The sequence below is a fragment of the Arachis duranensis genome, chromosome 10 (genome assembly GCF_000817695.3).
Source record: "Arachis duranensis cultivar V14167 chromosome 10, aradu.V14167.gnm2.J7QH, whole genome shotgun sequence".
In the NCBI taxonomy this organism is placed as follows: domain Eukaryota; kingdom Viridiplantae; phylum Streptophyta; class Magnoliopsida; order Fabales; family Fabaceae; genus Arachis; species Arachis duranensis.
The window spans coordinates 26,652,364-26,663,151 of NC_029781.3; positions in this window are offsets into that span (position 1 = coordinate 26,652,364).

Here is a 10,788-nt window from a genome sequence, read left to right on the forward strand (position 1 = left end):
CTTGGCGTTCAACGCCAAGTTACGTCGTCATTCTTCGAATAAAGTATGGACTATTATATATTGCTGGAAAGCTCTGGATGTCTACTTTCCAACGCCGTTGAGAGCGCGCCAATTGGAGTTCTGTAGCTCCAGAAAATCCATTTCGAGTGCAGGGAGGTCAGAATCCAACAGCATCAGCAGTCCTTTTGTTAGCCTTCTTCAGAGTTTTGCTCAAATCCCTCAATTTCAGTCAGAATTTACCTGAAATCACAGAAAAACACACAAACTCATAGTAAAGTCCAGAAATGTGAATTTAACATAAAAACTAATGAAAACATCCCTAAAAGTAGCTCAAACTTACTAAAAACTATATGAAAACAATGCCAAAAAGCGTATAAATTATCCGCTCATCAATACCTTACGTGAGTAAGGGTCGATCCCATGAGGATTGATGGATCAAGCAACAATATTGTTTGATAGGATTAGTTAGGCAAGCAGAAAATGGTTTTGAGAGATTCAAAGAGCATTAAACAGTACTTTAAAAATTTCAGAAAGCAAGCAGTAATGAGTTGGGAATAAGATATTTGAGAAAACAGTTAAGGCTTCAGAGTTATCTTTGTTTCCGGATTGATTTTTCTTACTAACTATTTTAATCATGCAAGATTTAATTCATGGCAAACTATATGTGACTAGACCCTAATTCCTTAGACCTTCCTAGTCTCCTCTAAAATTCATTAACTGCCAATTCCTTGGTCAATTAATTCCAATTAGAGGGTAATGATCAATTTCTAGTTTATATGCCAAAAGAATCCTAATTATCCAAAAATAAGGGAATTATATGTCACGTATCCCGTTAAATAAAAATAATTAGAAATTCAGTATAATATGTTTTCAAGCTGTTGTTTAAGTAAAGAGCTTTTCCAAGTTTTACAAGAACTCAATTAGAACATGGGTCATACTTCCGTTCCACCCAATGTTCATAAAATAAAGAGCGAAAACAATTATTGAAATATAAATCTAAACATGGATTAAATTAGAAAGATCAAACGAATAAATCCATACATGAAAAACCTGGTTCTTAGAGTATAAGTATCAATCGAAAGAACCTTATACAGCAGGAAATAAGCCAAAAGAAAATTACAGGAAAAAACAAAAATGGAAAAATCAAAAGAAAAGTAACAAGAAACAAATAGTTTGTTGGAAGTGTAAAAAAGCCAGATCATTCATGCTAATAACTACAAAATAGAAGAAAAAACAAACAAAATTAGTAATGAAGAAGTAAGAACAGTTTTAGTGGCTATACTAATTGACAATGAATCAGAAACTAAAATGGAAATAGAATATTCTTCTGATGATTCAGAAAATTTTATACAACAGTTAGATATACCATCTTTCTCAGAGTCTTCTAAAATAGAGGAAGATTCGTGTCTAGGACCAGGAATATGTAACGGTGATAGATGTATAAAATCTTTAAATGTAATTACGAGAACTCAAAAGCCAATCAATATCTTAACTAGAGGACAAACAAATACTTTAATTTCTATAATAGATAAATTAGGATATTCTCCCTTAAAAGATGAATTCTTATATCAATTAAATGATCTAATTAGGAAAGAAGAAAAATATAAAGAAGAAATAAGGCCAGTAGAAATTAAGGAAATATATAATAGGTTTAGAACACCTAAAAAAGAAACTTCTTTAAAATATTTACAAGAAGAGATAAAAATGTTAAAATCCGAAATTTCTGAATTAAAACAACAAAATATATCTCTTGACTATAGAATACTAAAATTAGAAGGAGAAAACATAGTAAGATTAAAAAAAGGAAAAGAAAAATTAGAATCAATAGAAGAAGAAGAAGAAATTATAAATCCAATTAATTATATTAATGAATTATCATTATTAATTAACCAGAAATGGTATACCCCTATAGTCATAGTAATCGGAACACAGAAATTTGAATTTATGGCTATGATACACTCAGAGGCGGATGTAAATTGTATCAAAAAAGGATTAATACCTACCAAGTACTATGAAAAATAACTGAAACTATTGTCAAAGCAAAAATGACAAAATGACTATAAACTATAAGACTTCTAAAGCAAAAATTTGTAAGGAAAATGTATGCTTTTCAACTACCTTTTTCCTAACAAAAAGAATATCTCAACAAGTTATATTAGGAAACCCCTTCACTCTGCTATTATACCCTTTTACGGTAGATGTAGATGGTGTAACCACCTATTGTATACCAAACCAATCTATTCTATTCGAATTTATACAAAAACACAAAAGGAAGGAACTAAATTTACTACAACAAATGGCTACTTCAAAAATTAATATAATAGAAAGAAAAAAGAAAGAAGTTAGTTTTTTGAACCAAGAAATTGTGTATAAGAAAATAGAATAACAATTAGAAAGCCAAAAAATTCAAACTCTTATAAAAAGGATAGAAGATAGGATAAAAAAGGACTTGTGCAGCCTAAACCCAAAAGCTTTTCATTATAGAAAATTACATGAAATATCTCTATCCTATGAAGATGACTTTAATGAAAAAGATATCCCTACTAAACCCAAACCGATGCAAATAAACAAAAAATTATTGACATATTGGAAAAAAAATCCAGGAACACTTGGATAAAGGACTAATCAGGCCATCAAAATCTCCATGGAGTTGCACAGGATTCTATGTAATGAAAGTTTCAGAAATCGAAAGAGAAGCTCCAAAGTTAGTAATTAATTATAAGCCTTTAAATAAAGCCTTAAAATGGATAAATGACGAGTGGATATTTTATATGTTTTTTGGCATCATTTTCATATAGTTTTTATTGTGTTTTGTTTAGTTTTTATTAAGTTTTTATAGGTTTTAGTGTTAAATTCACATTTTTGGATTCTGATGCCAGGGCATCTAGGCCAGTTTCACTGACCTTTTCTTTACTGTTTTAGGATAGTTTCATGTATTTTCTTAGTGAATAAGGCAAGTTTTGGATGAAAATACACTCACACCTTGATTCAAGCAACTATTGTGAACTTTGCATGATTTCATGAGAAATTTGCTAGAATTGCATGATAAATTGATGATCCATAATCTCATGACTTTGGCTAGAGCTTTGATGCACTTTAATTGCTTGATTTCAGGGCAAAGGAAGCAAAGAAGAACCACATTAGTATTCACGTTAACCTAGTTAACGTGAACACTAACGTGGAATGGTAAAAAGCTTGCAACGTTAATGAGAAAAGTGATCACCAATAACGCCTGCGAAGCAATCCATAGCTCACGTTACTTGCCACGTTAACTAAGTTAACGTGGTAGTTAACGTAGAAGAAAAAGAGAACTCCAACGTTAAGAGAAAACGTGAACATCAATAACGTTTTCCTCCAACGTTAGTGGTAAAAGTGGACACCACTAACGCTGGAGAACTTGGCAATGATCCACGTTAAGAGTCACGTTAACTTAGTTAACGTGAACTCTAACGTGGAAGAGGAAAACAAAAGCCAACGTTAGCGACACTCACTTTTGTCACTAACATTGGACCAACTAGCATTGCCTACGTTAACTTTCACATTAAGACCATTAACGTGAAAGTTAACGTGGAGTTAAGATCAAAGAGCCAACGTTAGTGACACTCACTTTTGTCACTAACGTTGGAAGATGGCATCACTACTACGTTAAGAGCCACGTTAACTAAGTTAATGTGAGTTCTAACGTAGAGAGTTTGGGCATTTGGAGCGTTAGTGACAAAGGTGAGTGTTACTAACGCTCTCGAAGGTGAGACACACCTACGTTAAGAGTCACGTTAGCTATACTAACGTGAACTCTAACGTAGGAACAAAAGGCACCAAGCAACGTTAATGGGAAAAGTGATTCCCAATAACGTTCGCGAAGGGGTATAAGCCAACGTTATTGGGAAAAGTGAGTCCCAATAACGTTGGCTAAAAATTGAGAAGGCAACGTTAGTGGCCACGTTAAGATCACTAACGTTGGAGTTAACGTGGGTACATAAGGGTGGAACGTTAGTGGAAAAAGTGAATGCCACTAACGTTCTCGAACCCACAATGGCACTCAACGTTAATCTCACTAAATACCTAAGCCTAATTCATATTTCTCTACAAGCTGGACCCACTAAAGATGAGAACTGCTTCAACTCAAGATCCAGAGCCCGCATCCAAGACTTGAAGAACTCACTAGAAGATCAAGAGGAGTAGTATATATAGGAGTAGTTTTGAACTATAGAGAAGCTTGGCACTTTTGGGAACTACTCTCTATAGATTTACTTTTATGCACTTTTAGCATGTATTCTTCTTTTCTGCCATTTTTTATTTCTAGAGCTATGAACAACTAAACCCCTTTCATTGGGTTAGGGAGCTTTGTTGTAATTTGATGGATCAATTATAGTTTTCATTCTTCTTCTTCTTTCTTTTCTCTTGATCTTACTAGAAAACTTTTGATCTTAATTTAATTGGTTAGTTGTCTTGGAAAAGAAACTCTCCATAATTGGATCTCCTTTGAGCCTTGGAAAAGGGATAAGGAGATCATGCTAGAAACGCTTTCTCATGTTGGACCAAATTGGGGTCTAGGCGGATATAGTGACATGTAATGATTGGATTGCCAAGGAATTGGGATCCAATCACTTAAGATTGCCAAGGAGATCAATGAATGCATTGATTGAGGAAGAGATGAGAATGAATTTGATTCGGAGAATGCAACATCTCCTGAACCCAATGATTACCCCATTTCGGATCTTACCCATTCTCTTTACTTTCTGCCATTTATTTTCATGCTCATTACCCCAAATCCCCATTTAAGATTCTGCACTTTAATTTCTGTTATTTACTTTCCAGTCATTTAAATTTCTTCAAGTTCTCAATCTAATTTCTGTTTAGCTCAACTAGCATATTCTTCTAACTAAAGTTGCTTGACCAATCAATCCTTGTGGAATTCGACCTCACTCTATTGTGAGTTTTACTTGACGACAATTCGGTATACTTGCCGAAGGGAAATTCGTTGAGAGACAAGTTTTCATGCATCAAGTTTATGGCGCTGTTGCCGGGGATTGATTTTGAATCAACAATGATTAAGTTTGAAGATCACTAGATTGAGCATTTTTCTTTTTGTTTATTTGATTCAGTCAATTTCTGTTAGTTTGTTTTAATTTCTTCCTCACCCCCTGCACCCTCTTTAATTTTTCATTCTTTCTTTCTTTGTTAATTACAATTCTGTTCACTAACCCACTAACTGTTTGATAAATTGCATTACTCACACTAACAATTACTCTAACAAGAATAGTTTCTTCATTTTATCTTCTGTTGTGCAATCTATCTGTTGTATGACAGGGAGAAGAGAACGAGTTTCAACATCCTTCGATTCAGAACCTGAAAGGACCCTTTGGAGACTAAGAAGGGAAGCAAGAGGGAAAAGAATTATTGGTGCTGAGGAAGAAGAGGAAGAGTATTTTGAACCCAACATGGAAGAGAATTTGGAGAACAATCATGAAGAAGAAGCTCACAACCATGCTAGAGAAGGCCATGCAAACCGTGCTGGGCAAGAAAGGAGAGTTCTAGGCTCCTATATCAATCCTAATCCAGAAAACTGTGGAAGTAGCATTCAGAAGCCCACCATACATGCCAACAATTTCGAACTAAAACCCCAGCTCATCACTCTTGTTCAGAACAATTGTTCATTTGGGGAAGTGCTCAAGAAGACCCCAATCAACATCTAACCACCTTCCTGAGAATTTGCGACACTGTGAAGTCCAATGGAGTCCATCCAGATGTCTATAGGTTGCTCTTGTTCCCTTTTTCACTCAGGGACAAGGCATCCAAATGGCTTGAATCCTTCCCAAAGGAGAGCTTAACAAATTGGGAGGATGTGGTGAACAAGTTTTTGGCAAGATTTTACCCTCCTCAAAGGATCAATAGGTTGAGAGCTGAGGTGCAAACTTTCAGGCAACAAGATGGTGAGACTCTTTATGAAGCATGGGAGAGGTTCAAAGACCTAACAAGAAGATGCCCACCAGAGATGTTCAATGAATGGGTTCAACTTCACATCTTCTATGAAGGTCTTTCCTATGAGTCAAAGAAGGCTGTGGATCATTCATCAGGAGGCTCTCTAAACAAGAAAAAAACCATTGAAGAAGCCATAGATGTCATTGAGACAGTTGCTAAGAATGACTACTTTTATGCCTCCGAAAGAAGTAACACCAGAGGAGTAATGGAGCTGAACCACATGGATGCATTGTTAGCTCAAAATAAGATTATCACCAAGCAGCTAGCAGATCTTACCAAGAAGGTGGAGGACAACCAAGTTGCAGCAGCCATCACCTCATCATCAGCTCAAGAAGGAGCGAATATAGGAGAAGAAGGTGACTGGGAGCAAGCCAACTATGTTGGAAACTCACCTAGACAAGTCCATGATCCATACTCCAAAACTTACAACTCTGGATGGAGAAATCACTCCAACTTTGGATGGAGAAACTAACAAGACCAAGGGCAAGATCAAAGACGCCACAACCTCAACTCCAATAATAATGCAACTCATCAACATACCTCACAGAGATTCTACCAACATCCATCCAACCATCCTTCTCAACCACCTAATCTCAACCCACCATCATTAACAGATAATAGGCTCTCAAAGATTGAAGCTCTACTTGAGAATTTATGCAGAGAAGTCCAAGACAACAAAGTGTTTAAGGAAGAAGTGCGAGCCAATATCAAGAACCAAGGAGAAAACATCAAGAGATTGGAGTCCCAAGTAGGGTATCTACCAGTGATACAGAGAAGAATCCAAGAAGAGAAACAAAGAAAGTGAGATGGGAAGAATGCAAAATGATAACCACAAGTGATGAGGGGAGTATGAATGGAGTAGAACACCTCTAAAATAATCAAAAGGAAAGCCAGGAGGAAGGAAGCTATACAACTCAACCTACATCCAAGGAAGAGCTAAAGAAGAAGGAGGTATTGAACCCATATGCACCTTTTCCCCACAGACTTAAAGGTGGTGTAGCAGGGAGAATGTATTCAAGATTCCTTGATATGTTTGCATCTCTTGATGTAAATATACCATTCATTAAAGCCCTCCAGCAAATGCCTTTCTACATCAAGTATATAAAGGAGCTACTAGCCAGAAAAAGTCCATTAAAGGGTGGACAAACAATAAAGATGAACAGGGATTGCAGTGCTCTCATTCGACCAGGGCCACCCACAAAGAAGGAGGATCCAGGGAGTTTCCACATTCCTTGTGCCATAGGAGAAACAATGATTGACAAAGGGCTTTGTGACTTGGGAGCAAGTATCAACTTAATGCCTCTCTCCCTCATGAAGAAGCTCCAAATCAATGAACTAACTCCTACTGATGTAATTATCAGATTGGCTGACAAAACTCAAAAACAAGCAATAGGAGTGGTTGAAAATGTGCTGGTGAAGGTTGGGAGCTACTATCTTCCCACATATTTTGTTGTTGTAGAAATGGATGAGAATCCTATTTACCCCATCATTCTGCGAAGACCATTCCTAGCCACAGCCAGAGCACTCATAGATGTAGAGCGAGGAGAGCTAGTACTGAGAATACATGATGAGCAGCTCACTTTCAATGTTTTCAACCTTTCACAAGAAGCAAGTCAAGAAAACAAAGAATCAAGAGAAGAGTCGAATGAAGCACTGATGCAAGAAACAAGTAGTGAAGCACAAACAACACAATTGGAAACCCCATTGGTTGGAAAGCCACATATTCAGGAAGAACCACATTCAAGGGTGATCCAAAGGGAACCATAACCACCAGAGTCATGCAGAGTCAACAACAAGGATCCCTTAGAGAAAGAATCTATAGAAAGCAAGCGAGCATCAAGAGATACAAAGAAGAAAGTTCCAAGGGGATGGAGAAATAAGAAAATTCCTACAGAAAATTTCTCGCCAGGTGATGGAGTGATTTCTACATATTTTCCATCTATACCACCTCACCTCCCTACTATTCCATCTCAGCTGCCTCCTGTGTACACTATCAACAAAATCTTGTCTTTAGAGCATATGGAACTTATCAACAAAGCCAATGGACATAGGTTCACTGCAAGGGGAGAAGACTTCAAGCACTATCAACCACCTTGACAAGGACCAAACGTCAAGCTAATGACGCTAAAGAAGCGCTCCATGGGAGGCAACCCATGTTCTATACCCTCTCTCTTAAATTTCTAATAGTAGTAATAAGGCAGATTTCATGGATTTTTAATTCAACTTTGACAACAAATATAAAACTCCTTTACATGCAGCGTATAGCACATAATAAGTTTGGTATTCAAGGCACACCAAGTGGGCATGAACATACTTTATGAGATAAAATTCCTTTTCCGCAAACTTGTTGTATCATATGATCACAAACAAGTTTGGTGTACCACGTTGCATGCATCCCACCGAAAATTTCAATTAACCATTTGCAATTTTTCTTCGTGTATAGGGAATCAAAAAGGACATTGATGGTACTTGATAGGGCAATTGAAGAAGGGAGATTCGGCCACTACACAAAGGGAATTTCACACTTGTCTTCATGGGGAATGTCCTTGGAAGTGTTGCCATGCAACATTGGGAGTGGATAATTTTGAAGACCGAACCAAGACCCCCATAAAGGAGGTGATCCTTGTGCTCATTCAATCCCAAAACCCCTACCGTCCACTATCAAACAACACCATCAATCAACACCCTTCAATCAATTGCCATCTTTCTATATAAACCCCTTCACACAACCTCTGCGTACACGCTTCAAACTCTCACCCTTCCCACTCCCTTCTTTTGGGCATACACAAATCATCCTCCACCAAAGGCTTCACATATACCCTCCTAGCCATCTTGAGATTGACCAATACATCAACTATCCTGCATGGCATCATCAAGTTCCAAAAGGCGAAGAGGAAAGGAACCCATGGAGCAGCCTTCCTTTGACGCCGGGAGATTCAAAACAGCCTTCCATGAGCTCGAGTTTGAAAGAATAAAGGACAAAAAGATACTGCCTTAGTCAACATTCCAGTTCAACGAAGATGAATGTCCACAAATTCGGGAGAAGATTGAGCAAAGAGGTTGGCAAAGGCTCACCAATCCGGAAACAAGAATTAATGCAAACCTCATCAAGGAATTCTATGCAAATGTGGTTAGAGAAGATAAGACCATGAACCCTACCTTCAAGAGTTACGTAAGAGGAACAGAGGTGGATTTCAGCCCTGATGCCATAACAAGGGTTCTCCAGCTGAAATCACCACGTTTTGTTGAGCTCGGCTATCAAGAAAGAATAAATAATGGCCCCAATGATGATGAAGTGGAAGAAATTACAGGCGACATATGTCTTTTAGGGTCTGACTGGGAAAGGTATTCAGATGGGAGGCCCTGGTTCATCAAAAGAAAGGACCTTACCCCAGAAGCCAAGGCATGGTTTGAGCTCGTGAGACGTTCCATCCTCCCAGCTGCAAACAATTCTGAGGTCAACATCGCTAGAGCCACTATGGTACATTGCTTAGTAAAGGGTGGGGGCATCAATGTGCACGAAATCATAGTTGAGGGAATTCAAGAATCAGCAGAGAAGAATGATTCGGGTGCTAGACTTTGGTACCCCAGCACCATTTTCAGATTATGCACGAAAGCCAAAGTAGCCTTCCAGAACAGTAATCCAATGTGGGTAGGTCTTGGGAGGTCACTTACACTTTAACGCATAATGCATTTGACACCAACTCAACAGCAGAAAAGACCCCATATAAGGAAGAGGACATCAGGAAAGGAACCTCTCCAAGAAGAACCTCAACCAACAGAACATCATCAAGAAGGGTATCATGACCCAACCAACATCAATTTGGGTCACATCCGAGGAGCCATTGACGATTTATCAAGAATATACATGGAAGGACAAGAACAACAGTTGCAATTTCAATCTCAGAGAATGGATCGCCAAGAGAAAATGCTAACAAATTGGATGAATCAACAAGGAGAATGGTAGAAATAGCTAATGGAGCAATAACAAGAGCACTACTCTCAGCTGACTCAAGCCATCAATCAAGTGTCTGAAAGGCAAGAAAGCCAAGATAAACGCCTCTAGGAACTCAATCAACGCCAAATGGCTCAGATGAAAGCATTCAATGAATTCAGTGTGCTCAATGAAGGAAGGCAACTGCATCGAGAAGAATTCAGCATCAACACTCAGGCAAAGTTAAACTATATGACTGAGCATATGCATAACCTACACCCTGACATCCCAAGTTATGAGGCAGTTCACAAGAACTTAACAGAGCAAGAAGAGGGGAAGGTGAAACAGCAAAAGGAAGCATTAAAGAAGAAGATGGAGGATGCCGGTTTCTGGAAAAAGCTGATAGGGAAACACAAGGGGAATGGAGACTCAAGTAATCAAGGAGAGTCCCAAGGAAGCAGAAGAACATGAGCATGCCAACAAGTGAAAGGTGGTGAAATTCCTTCTTAGTTTACCTTTTTCAAAGCTTTAAATAAGGAAAATCATGTATGAAATAGAACATGCTTCCATAAGTAGTTTAGGACTTTCAATTCTACATTTAAATTTCGTTGCTTAGGTTAAATGTGCTAGCTTAATGTCTTGAGTGTTCACTTTCACCTTTCTTACTTGTATGCTTGTCTCTTTAAGTTAATCAAAAAGAAAATATTATGAAAAGAACAAGAATGAAGTTATTTTATGAAGTGCCTTCTGAATGTTTGTGGTAGGATGATTAGTAAGCTAAGTTGGTTCACCAAATAAGGAAAGAAAGCAACTATCTATCCTGAGTCCTATGTTTGAGACACACCCTTTGAGACTAACTAAACAATAAGATC